At 42.3% G+C, this 21,543-nt stretch overlaps 1 pseudogene; it reads left to right on the top strand.

The window, feature by feature from the left end:
• Window positions 1-6,758: 6,758 nt before the first annotated feature.
• Window positions 6,759-21,331, top strand: LOC116642742 (annotated as a pseudogene).
• The last annotated feature ends 212 nt before the right edge of the window (window positions 21,332-21,543 follow it).

The following is a 21,543-nucleotide window of genomic DNA, read 5'->3' as shown; positions in this document are numbered from 1 at the left end:
TGCAGCCCCCTTCATTACAATGGTTCTGTGATTTTTTTTATGTATTTGTAAAATTACAAACTACGTGTGCGCACATGTATTTGTTTTTCAAAATTGGCATCATAACGTATATATTTTTTGGCATAAACTTCTTTCCATATCGATTATTATTCTTCCCCTTCATTTTTAATCACTATGTACGATTTTGTTGCAGTAGGTCAGCAAAATACATATCTCACTATTCTCAAATTCTGGGAAATTTATTTTTATTTATTTATTTATTTATTTTTTAATTTATTTTGATAGAGCGAGAAGGAACAGTAGAGAGAGAGGGAGAAGCAGGTTCCCTGCCAAGCAGGGAGCCCGATGCGGGGCTCGATCCCAGGACCCTGGGATCATGACCTGAGCCGAAGGCAGACGCTTAACCATCTGAGCCACCCAGGCGCCCCTCAAATTCTGGGAAATTTAGATTGTTTCAAGTTTGTTTGTCTTGCCCACGAACATCTCTGTACCGCGATGAATATACTTGTACATCTTTGCATGTATTTGCATCTTGTATGTATTTCTGATTGATTTCTAATGACAAAATCTTAGAAACACAATTGTAGGGGTGCCTGGGTGGCTCAGTCGATTAAGTGTCTTACTTTGGTGCAGGTCATGATCTCAGGGTCGTGGGATCGAGCCCCGCATTGGGCTCCAGGCTCAGTGGGGAGTCTGCTTATCTCTCTCCCTCTGCCCCTTCCCCCCATTCTAGCGTGCTCTCACCCTCTCTAATAAATAAATAAAATCTTTAAAAAAATGAAATACAATTGTACATGACAGAGTATGCATATTTTTGAGGTCGTAAAACAAACTGCCCCTCAGAAAGAACAAATGTCAGAAGTGTTTATGACCCAATGTTCTTATCAACAACAAAAATTGGCATTCTTCTTAAATTTTATCTGGAAAATTAAAAATAGTATACTACTACTGTTCTAATTTGAGGCTGACGACTCTTTATCTATTCGTGTTTATTACTTGACGTATTGCCTACTCTCTCTCTTTCTTTTTTCTTTCTTTCTTTTTTTTTTTTTTGGCCTACTTTTCTAGTGGGATTTATCTTTTTGATATTGATTTTCTGAGCCTGAGCACAAGGTTCAGGACTTTCCACTTCAGCTTCAAACAAAACAGCTCAAATTTTTCCTGTTTCTTTATTGGGCTTCCACAAAATGTTCCATTTTTTTTCTAAAGGATTCCTCTCAGAAACAAAACCCTAATCAAAGACAGTCCACTTCTTTACAAAAGCCACTCAATGACTTTCACTTTCCTATCACCCTCATTGTCTTGGTCTATAGTAGGAACTCCATAAATGTTGGTTGAATTAAGTCACTTGCCCAAGACACAACTGGTGAATGCTAGGTGGGGACTAGAACCTAGGTCCCCAGATTCCCAGCCCAGTGTCACTAATGCTACTGTCACACTGCTTACATTTCTTATGGCCCTAAGTTTTATAAATATTTGCTGAATAATTGTGCTAATCTCCTGCTCCATAGAAAAACAGATGCATACTTCAAAAAAAATATTTTCAGTCCCATCGTCATGGTTGGCCATGGTTGGTGACCTTGGCTTTTCTCAAGACTGAGGCTTGATTTGAGATGGGATAGACGGTCCCCCAGGCAGCAGAATTTGGAGAGAAGTGGCTATGGCAATACCCAAGAGGATCCAACTCCCAAAAGTCTTTTTATAGAGAATCCTCTTTATCGCGTACTCTTGTTCTTTCAGTACAAAATTTTGCACCTCCAGAAGTCCCTTTTTCTAATGCAAATGCTCTTGGATAGGCCAGTTCCTTTGGTCCTTAAAAACCTTCAAAATGAATCACAACAGTGCTTCAGATGACTATGCCTAGCCTGTATCTAGAGCTCTCGGGGAGGGGGGTGGGAGGATGGGTTAGCCTGGTGATGGGTATTGAGGAGGGCACGTTCTGCATGGAGCACTGGGTGTTATGCACAAACAATGAATCATGGAACACTATATCTAAAACTAATGATGTAATGTATGGGGATTAACATAACAATAAAAAATTTAAATAACAAAAAAACACTGCTACAAAAACATATTCACATAAATGTGTACAAATAAAAAAAGTCTGAAGTAAAAAAAAAAAAAAAAAGCTCCTTCTGATTCAGTCGTTCTGGAGTGAGGCCTGGGTTTCTGCATTTCAAACAAGCTCCCCCGTGCCATGGTGCTACTGAGCTGAGTGGTCTCTCTGAAATGAGCAAACAAGTCTCCAGAGGAGATCTAGAAGGAAGAGAACAGAGGCATAAATCTGATGGCAATGAGGCTTCTGCATGAGCTCCACACTCAGAAAGGCCAGCCCTTGGGGGGTTCATACTGTAGGAGGTTCTAAAAACATTCTAGGAAGGGCCTGAATGTGCTTGTGAGGGGCAAAAACGTCAGGACACCAAAAACTCCGTTTTGCTGGAAGCTGCCTCATTTGAAAAAAAAATAATAATAATACAAAGTTGGGTTCATCAAAGGGAATGGATGAGTCTTACGATGAGCAATCTATATGCCTAGCACCCACCTGGGAATTGAGAGCCGAGTGCCCTGGATTGTTTAATAAGACCCACTTAGCAGGCTCCCTTGACTTTCAGGTTAACACCTCATGGGGGTGACTAAGCGGTAAGCACGCACCTAGGCCCGTGGCAGCAGCGGCATCATCTGATTGGAGGGGACCTTCATCAAGGCTGGGGGACCGGCGCGTTGGCTAAGCGCGGTTTCAGTGAGACCTTCACAAAGCTCTGTAAGCAGTTTGCCTCAGAGCAGGCAATATTCAGCCTTCCTCCCTCTGTGGTGTTATGCAGGGGCTTAGAGCTTCATTAGCCCCAGCTTAATTTTTACCAGATCCCTGCTGAGCATATACAGAAGCAATGTTTTTAATTGGCTATTTTTTTATATTTTGTACTTTTCCTTCTTCCTTTTTTTTTTTTTAATTTACACAAATACTACTGCACCAGGGAGATGAGTCATTGGTGAAGTTTGAAGTGTTGTTGGTTAGGACATTTCTAAGGCATTATGGTAATAATGCTCTTCTCTTAAAAAAAATAAATAAAAATCAATGAACATTGTTTAAAAGAACATCCTTCTCTTTTTAAACCTCTCTGATTTAGAAATATATAGAGATTTATTAATGATGGGGAATATCTTTGTATAACAAAGCAGAGAAAAACTAGCTCGAAAATACTTTCCCCAACTATTGCATATGTAAAATTATATCAGTAATTTGCCAAATTAAGTATAAATTTAATTTCTATAAATGACAGTTATGTATGCTGTGCTTATCTTGAAAACATCTTTTCTCTTATTGAAAAAAAAAACAAACCTGGATTATTTTCATTATTACTTGCCAGTCACAAGCTTGAGACAAACCCGAGCTAACCTCGTCTTTAACTTTTCAAGTTTGTTAGCACCAGTTTGCATTTCCAGAACCTGCTTTGAAGACGTGGTATCTGGTAATGGAGGTGTTTCAATTAGTCAGCACTCAGCCCTCCTCTTCCCAGAAAAACAAAATTTCTTGCAGGCAGATCAGGCCATTCTACAGGGGTTTTTTTCTAGCTCTGATCTGCACTTCCCATGTTGAGAAGTTTTCCTACTCCTTTTCTACCACTGAAAAGTTAATGTTATTTTAAAATGTCCCCTGTCACAGGCCAGATTCTCCCGAGGAGCATATTCCTTTCCATAGAATGGGCATTTTTGCAACTTAATATCTTACATTTGATTACCATTGGTGCATATTTAAGTGCTGTCTTGCTCATCTTGTTTATTACATATATGTATTAAAAACTAATAAAAGCAAAATAATACAAAAAATGAGCATTTCATTTTGGCATCCTCTCTGCTACAAAACCCTGCAGATGTTTGGCTGCCTGTGATATATTTTGGAGAATGGAATTTGCAACTGTTATAATTAAGCAATACCATTAAGTCACCCGAGAGTAAATTAGAAGCTAAACTGGTGCTGTGTGCTCAGGAACCCAAGATTATGGGCTGAGATCTCTATTCAGCGGATGAAGTCAGCTCCCTTCAAACTGATTCTGAAATAAAAGGTGTTATTTCTATTCCCCACCCCCAAAATACATAAGTGTATTAAACATGTCCCTAATATCGATTTGGCATGCCAGTTATAATCTTAAATTGTAGGGGGGAAATGTTTTAGTAAATAGAGCTATTTCTATTTTGCTTCTACTGTTTCAGTTGTAATGGGCAAGAGAAATGTGTAGGTCTGAATTATTTCCAGGGATTTGGCTGAGATCCACGGACTCAGTAGTGGTTTAAAAAAAAAAAAAAAAAAGGAAAGAAAGAAAAAGAGAAATCAAGAGAAAGGGGAAGAAAGGAGTCCTACTACATCCTGTTGCAGTTAGAAATGATAAAGGTAATGTCACTTCTCGGGTTTTCCCTGCATAATAGCATCTGGAGAGAGACGATCAAATCCCAAAAACCGAAAATAGAAATTGTCAGTAATGTGAATAGGACATTGATACACAGTTGTCAGCAAAGGCAGCTTACGCAACCTCAAATCCAATTTATTTAGAATATTAACAATTACAAACATGTTAACTAATTACCTACTAAAATTAAACATACAATCTCAAACATACCACCACACTAAAAAGTCCTCTTTGACAACAATTTCAGTTGCCCAAACTACGACATAATGGTCTGGGCCCTTGTTATTAACTCCTCCCAGTGTGGTGTTTAGAAGTAGCCCCTCGCTCCTCAAGGTACAGTCTTTGAAAGAGTATTATGAGCACGGTCTGGGAGTTTGCCGGAAATGCAGAATCTTAGGCCCACCCAAGGCCCTACTGTATCAGAATCTACGCTTTACCAAGATGCCCAGCTGATTCAATCACATATTTAAGTTGGAGGACCACTAATCCAAGACCCCTTGGCTTCCTGTTTTCAGGCACCCAGGCAGCCCAATTCACAAAGCCTCTTAGTCCCAGGACAATTTGCATCCTTTCTCTATCTTCCCACTTGTGAATCATTGCCATGGCTCTCGCAGTTTGGCTGATCTCCCAAAAAACACATTCTGTTGTGGCAGCTTCCAGGAATTCTTCACAGATACCACTGGTCTTGAGGATTGAATCCCCGCTCTTCTTTCCAGAAGAGCTGCTTTCACTGAGCTCCTCACAGAAACAATGACAAGATATTGATGCTATACGTGTTCAATTTAGTCCTTAGACGGATCTTTCTGCACCTGAAATACTGTCAGGATGGATCCCTTTTCTCCCCATCCCTGACATATGTCTTCCCGTGATCTCACAACCTGCTGCAACTTGGCAGCCCAAGTTGATGAAGTTTTCTGTTCTCCCAGTTTTTCTTCTCGATACTACTCTGCTTTTCTTCTTCGTCTGTCTGGATTGAACTGGTTTTCATCTGATATTCTTTATGCAAAAGAGAAACTCTTTTAGAGTGACATTTGTCCTTTGTATATCTGGCCCATCGGCAGTGTGTCCTCCAGAATGATTCCACAGGCCTTCTTCCGTGGCCTTCTCAGGCTCCCACTCTTTGACCCTATCCCATCAATGGGACAGAACACTGTTTCCTGTTCTCTATGATTTTGGTGGAAGACTGCAAAGGACATCAATACATGAGGGCACAGACCCTCTAGTGATCTTTAAGAAAAAGAAAAAACACAAACACGAACCTAGCTACATGAGGTCCACAGCATCAAATTTACTCAGATACGAAATGATTTAATTATAGCAAAGTTCAGTCAATCACTATGGTAACTCATACATCAACCAAAAGGCCAAGGTCTGCTTTGTGCTCAAGGCAACCTCTGTAGATTCTTCTCCTCCCCAAAATATACTCACTTGTCAGCTGCCTCCATGATTATGTTCCATCTAAGACATGCTACACAGGGTTTGCTTTTATTTCGACTTGGCAATTTCAGTATTGCTACGACTTCCACGATCTCTAGATCATGAATCACTTGAGCAAATAATGAGCCAATAAGCTCAAATCCGAGGGAAATTTCTGCAAAGCTGTCTTTTAACTCTATTCTCACACCGAGTGAAGTGTTTCTTGTCATAGAATAATAATCTGAAAAACAAATTCCAGCGAGATCCACTACTTGGTTTCAAATAGCATATTATTTTAGTATGTTAGAATAAACATTCCTTTATTCAATCCATATCTTTTCAGCACCGACTATATGCAAGGAACAAAAGAACAAAGGAACAACTCTTACAGCTAAATGATCTTTTTCTTATTTCTTCTCAAATCTAACACAAGGGCCTCCCGGCTAATTGAAAAGTCTCCATGGCTCTCCCTATTCCTAAACTCTTCCATCAGCCCAGGGAGCACCATAAATTCAGAAGAGGCCTTGAATGCTTTTCAGCTCCCCATGGAGGCACTCTCCCAAGCACCTAGAAGAGGGAGCAATTGATGGCAAATCAAACATAATTTTAGTTAATATGTTTCTTAGTCATCTCAGTTTAATTTTTGTCCTCCCCCCACATGGACCATTTTTCACACGACTTCCAATGGTAACAATTTCCCAGCCTCTTGAAACTCTATGTGCTTAGCACTGTGGGACCTAATCAGGTTTTCTGAACAGCTCCACGCTGTGCTCTCAGCACTCTGGGACAGTGCAAGACAACTCTAAAATAAACTAGGGGGAAATAGGTTTTTCCTTCCCGATTCCCAAGCAGCTAGTTGGTTCTCAACAAGTTTGCTTCTGATATAGCAGTCGGTCATAAAACCTTTGGATCCTATTGAGAATCACTGCCCCCGCTATGCGTCCCAAGGTGCTGGAAGACTTCTGGTACCAGCCGAGGACATGCGCCAGACAAAGGAGAGGCCACTCAAGAGAACAAGTCTCCATGCTGAACGCTGGATTTGTAAGTCATTGGCCGAGGAGAGAGATGGACGTGAGCAAATAAAATCTCACTGGGATGAAAGCTCTCCCAGTTTCAGCTACCTGCTCCAATTTGGTCTGTTTTCCAGTTGCGATGTTCTTTAACTTGGAAGAACCCTTTATTCTATTTGTCTAAAATGTTCCCTAGTAAATTCCTCTCTTTTTCAGATGGTAAGTTTTTGTTTTTGTTTCCAGAGCCTTTCTTTCTTAAGTTTCTCTGGAGCTTCACACAACCTCTTTTAGGAGACACCATAAGAAAAAAAACACTACAGAATTACAAAGTTCAGACAAATGCTGTCCGATTCTCAAACTGCAAACAACAAGATTCAGCTATCACTACCTAGAAAAACAAACCCCATTAATAATAATATGATGCTTCTGATACATTCCCTATTTTCTACTTTGTAAATGAGTCTGCTGTTTTCATCAGTCACCCGTCAGGGTTGGCGAGAAGAGCGCTGGAGCCCCAGGTAATATTTTTGGCAACCCCTCCCCAAAACAACAAAGCCAGTCCCCCACTGATCGCTCTTCTCCATTCCTCAGGTCGTCCCCATCTCTCTAATTGGTATTCATCCAACACAGAAGAGTAGCTATCAGTACTTGATGATTAACAGCCTTGTGAGACCTTGTGCTAGCAGCAAGACTTGGCTCTTGTATCCACCATTTAAAAGGGACGCTTGAATGTGAGATTCTTGTTTCAAAGAGGTACAGATGGATGGCCTTGTGTTTCCACTATCAGAATTTGTCATAGAAGCAAGAGATGTGCAGTGGAGGATGGCCACTGAAATCCCTCTCCAACACTGCGATCCCTCCCAACGTTGCTATATACGAGGGCACTTTTCAAGCTTGATCTTGATTCTACATTGCCCAAACATAAATAAATCACTTGACTGTTTAGTGTTGATACCCCTTTGTGTTTCATTCACTTTTGATCTTCATTCACTTTTCCCCACATTGATCTTTGTGCTGCCCAGCCCCTCTGACCCCCAGCAACCACAAACAAATTCAGGACCCCGGACTCCCTACGTTGCACCAACTTCACGGAATCACAGGAAATTGGATATTCATCTATATTTATAGACTTACTAGGGAGTAACCCAGAGTTACATGCAGAGTTCAACTTCTATTCTGAATGATCCTAAAGATCTCTAGTTGCAAAGAATTTCGCATGTCAAGATTATGATCCCACCATATGGGGCTCTTTGCTTTGCTGTGGAATTGGCCGCGGGATTTCAGAAACATGTTTGGGGTCTCTTGGAACTACCAAGTCTGTTTGGACTGCACCAGATTTTATAAGCCATGGAGCAAATGTAAATACTTCTGGATGCTGGTACACATTTTATAAATAATTCTGGCAGTGTTTTAATTCTCCAGGACTTCAGGGGTTTGTTATATTCCATTTTTCATTATTTGTTCATTTCCATGTGGCCTTATTTCTGCAAACACGATTTCTTGAAAAATGGAATTAGGTCCAGATTTAGCAAATACAAAAGGATGATTTGTAACATTTCTCTCATAAACTGGATCCAAGCAAAGGCAAAATGAACTCATTTATACTTAGTGAAACATAATTGTCAATTTACACATAAAAGTTGAAGGGGAAATTGATATTTTAAATTTCGCCAGCCTCTACAGTTGCTATCCTAACCTCTCAGGGTGACCAGGTCTTTCTCTCTTGGTCAGTTTTATGCCCATGATCCCAAAGGGCCTGTATGCTTGACTAGGGGAAGCACTAAGTGGCCCCAGTGACCAGCTCCGCTCAGTAGAACTATTTCTTTTTCATGCTCACTGCCCTGCGTTGGTTCCGCAGAGAGACTCAAGGAGAAAAGAAATGGCTAACGTTAAGGAAAAAGTCCTGAGCTGTTCATACGAGGACGCTCCCCTGCCTGAAGTGGTATTCAAGCAGGCAGCGCCGTGACCCCACTCCCTCACCTCTTTGAGCTCACCCAGCTGCCACCCTCTTAGGGAGGACTTCCCTGACTGCCCATTTAAAACTGCAACCCCTGCACCCCAGGCCCCCATCCTCCCTCTCTGCTTGCTCGTTCCCCAGAGCCACTGTGTGCGCGCACACACAGACACACACAGACACACACCCACCAGGATGCAGGCGCCATGAGGAAAGAGATTTCATTTTGGTCTTTTTTGTCTCCTCCTGTGTCCCTAGTTCCTAGAATAGAGCGTAGCACAAGAGAGACACTCAGTAAAGATTTGCTGAATCACCGAATGAATGCAAATCCATAAACAACATGCATGTAAACACATTCCCAACCACCTTACCACGCTCCCATATTCACTCCTGCCCTCGACTTTGCCTTATTGGGAAAGAGCCTATGCGTGCTAGTCCCTTTAACCTGCTTTCATCTCTAGAAAGGTTGGAAGTCGGAGAAAAGGCATTTCCTCAACTCTACACTTTACTGCAAGTAACCAGTCAAGCTTCTAAATGATGAGTCCATGCCTTTATGTCTCCAACAGGCTCGCTCTTCAACTCCTGCAGTCTCAATTCTGACCCCACTCAGCCACACAAAAGTGCTGAAATTCTTCTTGCTCAATTGCTAAATCCAAGTGGACAAGTTCTCATGTCTCTCCCTCTCTCCTTCCCCTTCCTCCCTTCTTTCTTCCCATCCTTCCTTCCTCCCTCCTTCCTGCACTTCTTTCCTTCCTTTCCCTCTCTTCTCTCCCTGCCAGCAAGCCACATTGCTGGGACTGACTGTCCCTTTCATTTGAGAGTTGCCTTAGCTGTCTCCATTCTCCGGCTGCTCTTCAGCAAGCTGCCGGGGCTTATCCATTAGATGCTGGGGTGTTCGGGGCCCAACCTACCATTTACAACTGGTAATTCCCCCTATACCTGTCTCCAGCTCAGGTCTTGCCTCCAAATTTCACACTGTGATTTCTACTCATTCACTTATGTCCACTCGATGTTTCACAGCCCCTCAAACTCCACATGCCTGGAACCAACCTGCTCATTTCCATGTTCCCTCTCACCGAAAGGCATCACCAGCTGCCCAGTCGACTGAATTAAAAACCTTGGACTTTCCTCTTACCCTCAAAATACTTCCACGTGACAGCAGTCGGCAAACCAGAGTAGGAAGCAGAAGCCTTGAGGCAAAGCAAACCTGGGCTCAAATCAGGACTCTCTGTGACCTTGGGCAAATGACTTAAACTCTCTGAGCCTTCACTTTCTTAAATGTAAAATGGAGACATCTGTCATCTAATAACAATGGTTATCTTTAAGAATTGTCAGAAGGGCTCATTTAGTCACTCTACAGAAAGAAATGTTATCAGGTGCAGGGCGCCTGGGTGGCTCAGTCGGTTAAGCGTCTGCCTTCGGCTCAGGTCATGATCCCAGGGTCCTGGAATCAAGGCCCACATCAGGCTCCCTGCTCAGCGGGGAGCCTGCTTCTCCCCTGCCTCCTTCTCCCCTGCCTGCCTACCGTTCCCCCTGCTTGTGCTTGCTCTCTGGCTCTCTGTGTCAAATAAATAAATACAATCTTTAAAAAGAAAAAAGAAATGTATCCGGTGCTATGCTAGGCACTAGGTAGGGTTCAACAGCGAACAAATTAAGTTGCCTACTCTCTGGACCACATGCTGTAGCAGAATATGAGCTAAGTATGTAAAACATCTTATCCTGAATCGAACAGAGTCCAGAACACAGTAGGTGCTCAATAACTGGAAGCTCTTTTCATTATTATCCCAGTCACTAAGATCTGTTAAATTTACACTATTGATATCTATTAAATACATACCAACCTTCTTCCTCCCCTCCCTCAGTTCAGGCCCTTATCATTCCATGCCTGACTGATTTGTTGGAATTTCTCTCCTTCTGCCATAGACCGGATGTCTGTGCCCTCCCCGCCCCTTCCCAGCCCGGAACTCCTATGTTGAAATGATGAGAGTGGAGCCCTCATGAATGGCATTAGTGTCCTTATAAAAGAGACCCCAGGGAGCTCCCTCACCCCTTCTACCATATAAGGACACAGCAAGAAGACAGCCATCTCTGATCCAGGAAGCAGGCTCTCACCAGATATAAAATCTTCTGGCACCTTGGTTTTGGACTTCCCAATCCCCAGAGCTATGAGAAATAAATTTCGGTTGTTTATAAGACATCTAATCTATGATATTCCATTATAGAAGCCTGAACTGAGACATCTTCTAAAAGGTTTCCCTACTACCATTCATTCAGCATTCATGCAACAAATACTTAAGCTCCTACTCTGTGCTAACTAGCTAAGTAGAATTCTAGAATCTGACAATATAACAGTCAAAAAAAAAAAAAAAATAGACCCACCTGCTCCCAAAAATCCCTCCCTTATGGAAGTTACATGCTAGTGGGTCTTACCTCACTTTGGTTCATTCTCCGTAACAATGTTGGAAGGCTGTTCCCAGCTCTACATTCATTCTTCAGGCTGGAGGTGAAATGCCACATGCTCAGGAGAGCTTTTCCTCACCTTACAGACTGGGTTGGGTACCCAGGTCATATGTCTTCACAGTGTCCTGCCTCTCTTCATTATGGTCCTCATTACTCTTGAAACTGCTTAAGGATGAAATTCAAACTCTTCACCGAGATATAATAGATGGCTTTTACTGCTGGTGGATCCGGCCCCTGTGCTCACACTTCCCATGTGCCCCGTTCATCACCATAGCAGCTTACCAGAAATTCCTCCAGTGCCTGGCACGCTCTCAGTTCTCTGGGCCTTTGCTCATAAAAGGAGCTGGCATTGCTTGAGGCCTGGCAGAGGTCAAACATGGTACCAGGTACTTTTAATATATGATCTCATTTAGCCCTCAAAACAACCTAACTAGTCAGAACTTTTTTTTAAAAAAAAGATTTTATTTATTTATTTGAGAGAGAGAGAGTACAAGCAGGGGGAGATGCAGAGGGAGAAGCAGGCTCCCCCTGAGCAGGGAGCCCCATGCGAGACTCGATTCCAGGACCCTGGGATCATGACCTGAGCTGAGGGCAGACGCTTAACTGACTGAGCCACCCAGGCATCCCAAGCGTACAAGTCTTGATCTCAGCTCAGGTCTTGATCTCAGGGTTCAAGCCCCACGTTGGGCTCCATGCTGGGCGTGGACTCTACTTTAAAAACAAAACAAAACAATGTAACTTATTCATCTGTAGACCCTAGTGCCTGGAGCTTCAAGTGCTCAATAAGTTTGTTGGATAAAATTGAGCTAACATGGTGCTTTAATGTCACAAAACCATATGAGACAGATTACCTGCTCCATTCTGCACATGTAAAAACATGAGTGTCAGAGGAATGATGTGCATCTCCCCTGTCCATAGTGTCCTGAGTGAGCCAGAGTGGGAACTAGGTCACCATGGGCTGGTGCCAGGGCTGGATAATTTGGTTAAAAGAGGCTAAGAGTGAAGTGAGTTTGAATCCAGGTTTTAAAGAATGCTGGGAGTCAAGAGAGGAGTAAGAAAAATAGGATGTTTGGAAGTTTGTGGACATAAACCAAGCAAGGAGGAGTCTAGATAATTCCCACAAAAGAGCTGTTCGCATATCCAAGATTTACATTTACCGGCTGTTGGGTGGAACTGGTCTGAAAATGTTGAGGCTAGGACTCCAAGCTGAGGTCCTCTCCCACTAAGTCAAATGCTGTTAACATTGGTTTTTATGGTATAAAGCTCTTGGTCTCCTTAATCCATTATGTGGGTTGTAGATGTCATGCCCATCTAACATTTAATAACTTCCCTTGTGTAGCTCAAATGTGGAAGGTGATTAGGAATCAGGAATATGTACTGAAATAATTTACCTCCACTTTTATGTTAATAGGAAAAGGGCAGGGTAAGAAGAAAAGAATTAGGGGGTCTATGGCACCTTGTGTCAGGGCCATCCGCTGCTGCCTAGTCTTGCCAGGGACAGAGGCTCGTCGTTCTGAAAGAGCAGCTAAAAACCTAGCTGCTCAGGTCAGGGGCAATGTGCCTTCCAAGAAGGCACTGATGCAACGGGCAAGAAAACTGCCTTCCAGAAAGGGGAAGCTCTGGAGCGAAATGACCCTGTGGCTCCTGAGAGAAGGTAAAAATGATTCACGAGAGGGGAAACAGGAGTAAATATGACACAATGACAATATTTGGGTCTACTAATAATATGACTTAGAGGACTTTTTTTATGATTCTTGTTTTGGGAGAACTATTTTAAAATCCTTCACTGGCCAAGGCAGACCTGGGACTGTTAGCTGGACCGATTAATTCTACATCTGTTCTAACGCAAATAGCCAACAGGCATATTATTTCCACATTCCTAAAGGTTGGTGAATAGCAGTGGAATTAATTCTTGAGTACATATGAAAACATGCTCTCCTCCTATTTATATCCCATCATGTTTTTCTTCTTAGAGATGACACACAAGCAGAGCTTCCATTCACAGTCCCTGATTCCTTACTAAGGCAACCGGATCCTTTCAAAAATTGGAACCAAAAGGTTTTGGAGTTTCTATTATATGAATGCTACAAAAACTGTGAAATTCACTAAAACTGTGATCCTGGATTTGATTCAGATAAGCTCCTAATAATAACTATAACAAAGTATTTGTTAATGTTTGGTTTTCCTCATGGGGTTTACTTCTGAGAGTAGGTTCTCCATCCAAGTCTAACCCAACTGGGGGAAGGGGGTATATATATCTGTTAAGTATTACATTTCATTAGTTACTGTAGCATAGAATTGAACACTATTCAAGTAGCAAGCATAAAAAAATATCACTGGAATCCTAGGCCTTCAGAGAATATAAAAATGAATTAATAATAGTCCTTGCCCCCTGGAAGTTTACAATCTAGCAAGAGGATAAGACAGTAGGCTTACATAACAGAGCTTCAAAGAAAATACAATGTGGATTCAAAAGAAAAGGATGGGCTGAGTGAGAGACAGGGACTGCTGCATTTGAGGTTCCTGAAACATGTTAGCAAGAATATACCAAGGCAATGAAGAGGAATAGAAAGCTGCAGAGCGGTAGACATCTAAGAGGACAAGAAAGCGTGGGATACTCCCACCCCATTGTCCTTGGTTCTGAACACTGATCTGTAAGAACTGCATGACTTCTCTTTTTCTGAAAAAAACAAATTGATTATTAAAACTGCACCACAGATTTTTTAAATTTTGTTCTGTTTTAATCATCACGGCTGTTGATCACCAATCAGTAAGCAAATTCTTGATGTTATCTGGGCATAACAATCAAAAGAATCTGAATAAATCAAGCTAATTTAATGGCTAATGTGAATACGCCAGATCTTCTATTCATGATTAATTTTGTTATTTGCCAGTTGACCCCAAAGTTGCAGTCTTTGGCAATGAATAGACAATGTGTAAGGAGACCTCAAAATTAGAACTTGCCCCTCAGTCCATGCAAACATGGTGTTATATAAGACCGCTGCCTCAACTTTTGCAACAGATGATCCAGCAACCACTCCCTTGAGAATCATGTGGAGTGAGTATTTATGAAGTTACATCACTCAGTGTTCATCTTTCTTCTCCCACTGATATATCTTTCCTTTGGAAATGTGCAGAGAAAAAGCAAGCATAATACAATACACCTGATAATAATCCAGCAGAACTAACTGTAAGCAAGGAAAGGGGTTTCATGTAGCACAAGAGATAGAAGGGCTTTACACTTGAACTCAGACATGCTCAAGTGATAACCTGCTCTAACTCTCCATATTGCCCTGCCTGTAAAATGGGGCTAATTCAACTCACCTAGATAACTCACAGACATGATGGGAAGATTAATTATTCAGGGTTCACTGAGTGCTTTCAATATGAAAAGCACGATGTATGTCACAAACAGAGGGCTGTGACTTCAGGGGAGACAATAAACAGCAAGCACAGATGAACTTTTAAAAAACAAAGGCCCTATTCTCATGTAAATACTCAGTAATAAAAGCTATGGAAAGAAAGCCACAAGAAATATAAAATATAAACAGAATATTTTCCATGAGGAGTCAGCAGATTTTATCAAGTTAATAAATTATTACAATAGAGTATATAAAATCAAACTCCTGCAGAATCAAACCAGAGAATTTAACACGTGGCTGCTGGGATTATCTGGTGGGAAAGATCTCATTGATTTTTGTAGAGCATTGGATCTGGGAGATTTTTAAATTAGGCAAGGATGATGACCCAGTTTGGGTGGGAAAAGCTTAGAGGTTCCCAAGGAAGAATACAGCCCAAGAAGAAATCTCCGGAGGTAGTTATTTTTAACTTTTCAGACCAGCTTGACATGAAGAGAATTCTGAAAACTGAATGCAAAAAGTAAACATTTTAAGAACTTTGTTATCATTTCTCATTGTTGTGACCCTAGCAAATAATTTAAAAGAACAGGCAAAGTTTATTTACAATTAAATAGGGATTTGAGGAAAATAAAATTGAGCTTGTTTTTTTATATTTACCAGTATATGAGGAAACAAAGTTGGGTGAATTTTCTCTTGGACTGTGACTCGACTAAGAAATCCTTACACAAAATAAAGATCATAAGCATCAAATACAAGATGTATTAAAAGTAAGAGTGCCAGGGGCGCCTGGGTGGCTCAGTCGTTAAGCGTCTGCCTTCAGCTCAGGTCATGATCCCAGGGTCCTGAGATCGAGCCCCGCATCAGGCTCCCTGCTCTGTGGGAAGCCTGCTTCTCCCTCTACCACTCCCCCTGCTTGTGTTCCCTCTTTCGCTCTCTCTGTCAAATAAATAAATAAAATCTTAAAAAAAATAAAAATAAAAATAAAAGTAAGAGTGCCAAACTTAAAAATCAGTGGAAACATTATAGAAGCACTAAGAACATTTTTTTCAATTATATGCCACTTAGCTATTGTCAAAACAATGCGGCATAACAACAATCATTAAAAACTAGTGACATGCAGGGGCGCCTGGGTGGCTCAGTTGGTTAAGCGACTGCCTTCGGCTCAGGTCATGATCCTGGAGTCCCTGGATCGAGTCCCGCATCGGGCTCCCTGCTCGGCAGGGAGTCTGCTTCTCCCTCTGACCCTCCCCGCTCTCATGTGCTCTCTCTCATTCTCTCTCAAATAAATAAATAAAATCTTTAAAAAAAAAAAAAAAACTAGTGACATGCAACAATAAGCATTCGCTCTAATGTTTCTTTGAATCATTTGGTGTGGTTCTGCTTCACACACAACACTGGATCTGCTCCTCATGTCTCTCATCCTCCTTGAACCAGTCAGCTAGCCAGGGCATGCTCACCTCATGCTTCTAGACTCTAGACCCACAATTAAAACTTCCTTCCGTAAGCCAATGCAAGGAATACTGACAAGCTCAAAGTCAAGGAGCAGGGACGTACACTCCATCCATGTCATGAGGATCCAGCAAGGATGTGAATGCAAGGAAGGGTGAAGAGTGAGCCCAAGAATTCCAATCGCATTTTGTTCCAAAATTACGTATCAAAAAAACAAAAACAAAAAACACTAAACCTCTGGGAAAATGGTCCAGAGATAGAGATCAAGATGGACCTGAGATACAGAAACACAAGCTTTTAACAAAACCTTTGTTATAACAATGATGTTTTTAATTTCCTTTCCATCTATGTGTATATTTTCATAGTATGTATATACATATTATGCATATGAAAATCCTAATGGCTGACATTAATCTATTCTTTTCTTACTGATAAAATGATCTAAGAAATTTTTCTTTTTAAAGAATTTTTAAATGGCCCTGAATGAAAAGCATTCCCCACACTGAAAGGTTTTGATTCATTTCTGCATATCACAAGTAAACTCTCAAAAGGCCTTCTACCAAGTGACCATCTCCAACCACAGAGGTGAATTCCATCTCCACGAATTTGGGTAGAGTTTCAAACTAATGAAGAGTGACGGCAGCAGCCCCAGGATTTCCATACCACCTTCATCATCTCAACAAAGTGTGTAACGGAACCTCAGGAAAGTTAACTACTAAACATACTTCGAACTCAACTACCCAGAGAATATTTTCCATCTTCAATATCAACCGTCCTGGTGTAAGTTTCTTTTTTATCACCATGATTATTAAAAATAACTTCTTAAACCATAACTTTAACCGACAGTGCGCCTGGCGGTCCCGCGGTTCTCTTATTTCAACAAGTGTTTGGACAGAATAGACCCAGGAATGCCCTTTCTACCAGCCTCCAAACACCTTCCAAACTTTTTTCCAGTCGCAACCTTCACAACCATCTCCTCTGCCACCCTCTGCCGCCGGGACCAGCCAACACCCTACTTTGGGCTCAGCTCCTTATTACCGATCAACCAGGAGCCCCCAGATCCGTCAGAATTATCCCACCGAGGTGGAGGCCGCGGGCAACCGCCTGCTCAGCGTGCAGCTGCGGGCCTCCTACACCTACCTCCCTCTGGGCTTCTACTTCGAGCCAGACGACGTGGCTCCGGAGGCCGTGGGCCGTTCCGCCAGTTGGCTGAGAAGCTCGAGGGTGCCGAGCGTCTCCTGAATGCAAAACCAGCAGGTCGGCCGCGCCCTCTTCCAAAGATGTAAAAGCTGTCCCAAGATGAGTGGGTAAAATACTGGACGCCGTGCAAGCCGCCCTGGTTCTAGACAAGAACCTGAACCAGGCGCGTCTGGAGCTGCACGCCCTGGGGGCTGCCTGCGCGCACCCCGCGCTCTGGGACCTCCTGGAGCAAGCCACTTCCGGGATGAGCAGGGGAAACTTACCGAGGAGATGGGCGACCACCTGACTCACTTCCGCAGGCTGGCACATTTAGGAGCCTCTGGAACCTGGCGGCCTTTGAGGGCCCTTCTGCCATCCCCCTGGTGCCCAGGCTTGTGCCTGAGCCTCTCCGTGCAGCCACTAGGCAGCTTTTCAACCACCCTGGAAACAAAGCTTTTTTTTTTTTTTTTTTTTTATTCATGAGAGTCAGAGAGAGAGAGAGAGAGAGGCAGAGGCAGAGGGAGAAGCAGGCTCCCCGCCTAGCAGGGAGCCCGATGCGGGACTCGATCCCAGGACCCCGGGATCATGACCTGAGCCGAAGGCAGACGCTTAACCATCTAAGCCACCCAGGCGCCCCTAGAAACAAAGCTTTTTGCAGCAAAAACAAAAATATGTCTGTGTGTGTGTATACAAATATATATACATATATACCTATACATATATATTTATATTTTACATATATGCAAAACTTTAACCAATCAGATAGAAGTACTGATAATGTTCGTGTTGATAAAGAATTAAACAGTATTGGGACGCCTGGGTGGCTCATTCGGTTAAGCGGCTGCCTCCGGCTCAGGTCATGATCCAGAGTTCTGGGATCGAGCCCCATGTCCGGCTCCCCGGCTCAGCGGGAAGTCTGCTTCTCCCTCTCCCTCTGCTTGCTGCTCCTCCTGCTTGTGCTCTCTCTCTCTCTCTGTCTAATTAATTAACTAATTAATTAAAAAAGAATTAAGCAGTATTTACACTGTTTACTGGGGAGTAAATTCAGGCAAATTTTTGGAAGGCCGTCTGGCCATGTATATCAGAGAGTTAATTGGTATGTGAGACTATCATACCCTTTGATCCAATAATCCCTCTTCTAGGAATTTATCTAAATTAATTAAGTACAAAAAGAAGTGCACATAAGGTGTTCATTGTTCTATTATTTATAATAATAAAAAAATAGAATCTATTTAGATTCTCATTAATGGAAAATTTGTTCAATACCATGGAATATTAGGTAGCTATGAAAAAAAGCAACACTGATCATGTAAAAACACCCAAGATATATTACTGACTTAAAAGTATTAGGTTAAAGACCAGAATATTGTGTATTATATATATATATATATAAAATATATATTTATATTTATATATAAGGGAAATACCATATGTGCTTATGTAAGAACAGCTATATACTAAACTGTTAACAATGATTATCTCTGGGAAGAAAGGGTTTTTTGGTAGAATGAGGGGATGGTTACTTTTGTTTTTCCTTCTTACCCTCCTACAATTTTTGATTTATAAAGAATATGTATTACTTTCATTTTTTCAACAAAAAATACCTTTTCAACTATTTTCTGTCTTCAAAAATCCTTTTCAACTGTTTTCACTTTGTCCTCCATACCACCTATACACAATAAAACCCCACCAAAATCCCACATATGCAGAAACCAAAATATTGAGTAATATGCATTATTATAAAGTTAATGAAAGTTTGCGGGAGCCTATGGAGCTAGCTACCAGTAGTCCTGGGGCAGGTGCTGGATCCGAACGAACATGGTTTGGCTGAGGTATGGTTTGTCTATCAGTTGCGATGTCTACTCTGATTTAAATATCAATAGGGACAACTCTGGGCTCATAACTGGCTGAGATTTCAAAGGCAGTGCCAACAACCCAGTTATCTCCTTGTTAATTGGTACACATTTCACAGCCACGGAAGTAAGTCTAAGAGACTACTGAGATGTGGCAACACACTCTTTGCCTCCCTGCTTCCAAAGATGGGCTTACAATGCTACTGTCTTAGCCAGGCCTCGATCCAACCCACGGCCACCGTCTTACCCCCAGTATAAGAAACTTAGCCTGCCCCTATTTGAGAATGGGGCTGAGTGAGAACAAGAGCCAAAGCCAACCACTTCTATCTGATTTTACTTATTGTGGGTGCCTTGTTGCAGGCTTTACCCTATATACTTTTAAATCATCAGTCTCTACCAGGCTGCTTTCATGCATTTTTTCCCGTGCTTTCTCTACACCATTCCCTTCCACATTCCCCCAGGGAGATTTTTTCCCCCACTGGCCCTTCAAGAGGCAGTTCAAATGCAGTCCCGTTTATGTGAAGCCATAGAAATTCCTGTCCTCAACTCAGAAAATGCTTCACTCTCTTCTCTGATCTTACCCACTACTTTGTACTTCTGTCGATGCACTGTGAACACAGGCTTGCCCTGTAATTTGTTGTGTACATTGCTGCCTTCCCAAAAGGTAGTAGGAGCTTTGAAAAACTCTCTCACCATCATCCTCATGCTCTACTTACTCTTTTCTGCCTGCACTGTACTTACCCAGCAAAATGTCAACACTGGGTTAAGCCAACCACCTGCCTTTTGTACCCCTACACCGAGACTGCTGAAGAATATAAGTAACAATGCAAAGTGCTGTCACTACTCCATGTCTCCAACAGTAACTGGACCCTGAGTACTGCCCAGGACAGCCCCTCCCCCATTGCTTACACATAGCAGTCCCTCAAAATCTTCCCACCCTACTCGAGCTGTCTGCGCCCACCAGATTCCTCCCCACCCTCAGCAGGTAATTTGGATTACTATTTTAGAGAGAGAGACCACTCACCAAGAACTGCCTCAAACTCTTCCCCACTTCCATCTCTCCCCCATTTATGCCTATGTATGTAGCCAGTGGATGCTACTGGTGCCCCACTCAGATCCCCTTTATAAAGTGGCAGGTGTTCTTGTCCCTCAGCCATTCCGCGGGCTGGTTGTTTAAAATTCTTAGCTACTGCCTTCCCTGGAGAATTGCCCTCAGCCAGACAGAACCCACATAGTCTGGAAGATTATGCCCCGCTCCTCTGACGAGCAGACCTCAACCAATGAATGACTGGCACAGGAGGAAAAGGCCAGTCTGGGCCTCAAGGTGAGTAACCTGGGTGCAGTTTTTGATGCTGCCCCTCCCTCTATGATCACAGATGATGTCAGTTTCCAGTCAAGATCACACTCTTGACTATCCTATCATATGTCTCCCATTCCTTCTCCTGAGAGCACCCCCCCACCCACACTCACTTGAACGAGAATCCCTGTCCCAGGCTCTGCTCCTAGAGAACCCAACCTAGGGCACATCCTGATCCCTATCTCCTTTCCTCCTGGCAGTGTGGGAAAGGTGACTCTCTCCTGTCCAAGGCCAATGTGCTCTGGTCCCTGCCCTCTCCTTCCTTCTCACAGACTGTCCTGTCATCGGCTCCCTCTCTTTCCTGGAGCTTCCAATTCTCCCCTCTTCATTGCCTCTTTCCCATACGAATATATTCAAGATCATTCTTTCTTACAACTAAACTAAACAAAAAACTCCACCAACTATCTCCCTCTTATTTTCTTTCCCGTCTTTATAGATGACAGATATTGAAAAATCAACCTATAGCTACTATTTTCACTTTTTTTCCTCCTAGGGTATGTAATTCTCTAAGATACAGAGTATCCAAAGAGGAAAAGACATTCGAAGGAAAATGAATTCTGTTTCTGATACGTTAAGTCTGAGATGCCTATCATATTAAATTTAAAATGTCTAATAGGCAATTGATATTGAGGGTTTCGAGAAGTGATGTGATGGTAAATATTTAACTGGCTCTCTGGCGGATGGGGGAATGCACACATATATCTATACATGAGTTGTATACATTTTACTGATATGGAGGATGTGTAGTTCCAATTTACAAATAATAATAAAGCATATAATACTCTTTAGTGTAAATTTCTTTTCACCAATCAATTCTCACAAAATGTTTTGTTGACTTTTGCAAACTCTTGTATCCACAGCCAACCTGTGATTGCAGCTGATGAATAAGGACACTTATGGCACAAATATGGTTATTTATGTTTACATTAGGAAGTGACAGAAAGTGAAACGCTGAAAACATGGGACAGAACTTCTCTTGTGGCACCAGGGTGGCTCCAGTCAGTTAAGCATCTGCCTTCGGCTCAGGTCATGATCCCAGGGTCCTGGGATCGAGTCCTGCATCGGGCTCTCTGCTCAGCGGGGAGTCTGCTTCTCCCTCT

Source organism: Phoca vitulina, unplaced genomic scaffold (assembly GCF_004348235.1).
Source record: "Phoca vitulina isolate PV1807 unplaced genomic scaffold, GSC_HSeal_1.0 scaffold24, whole genome shotgun sequence".
Taxonomy (NCBI): domain Eukaryota; kingdom Metazoa; phylum Chordata; class Mammalia; order Carnivora; family Phocidae; genus Phoca; species Phoca vitulina.
Note: the sequence above shows the minus strand (reverse complement) of the source record. Positions and strands in the feature narration are given on the sequence as shown.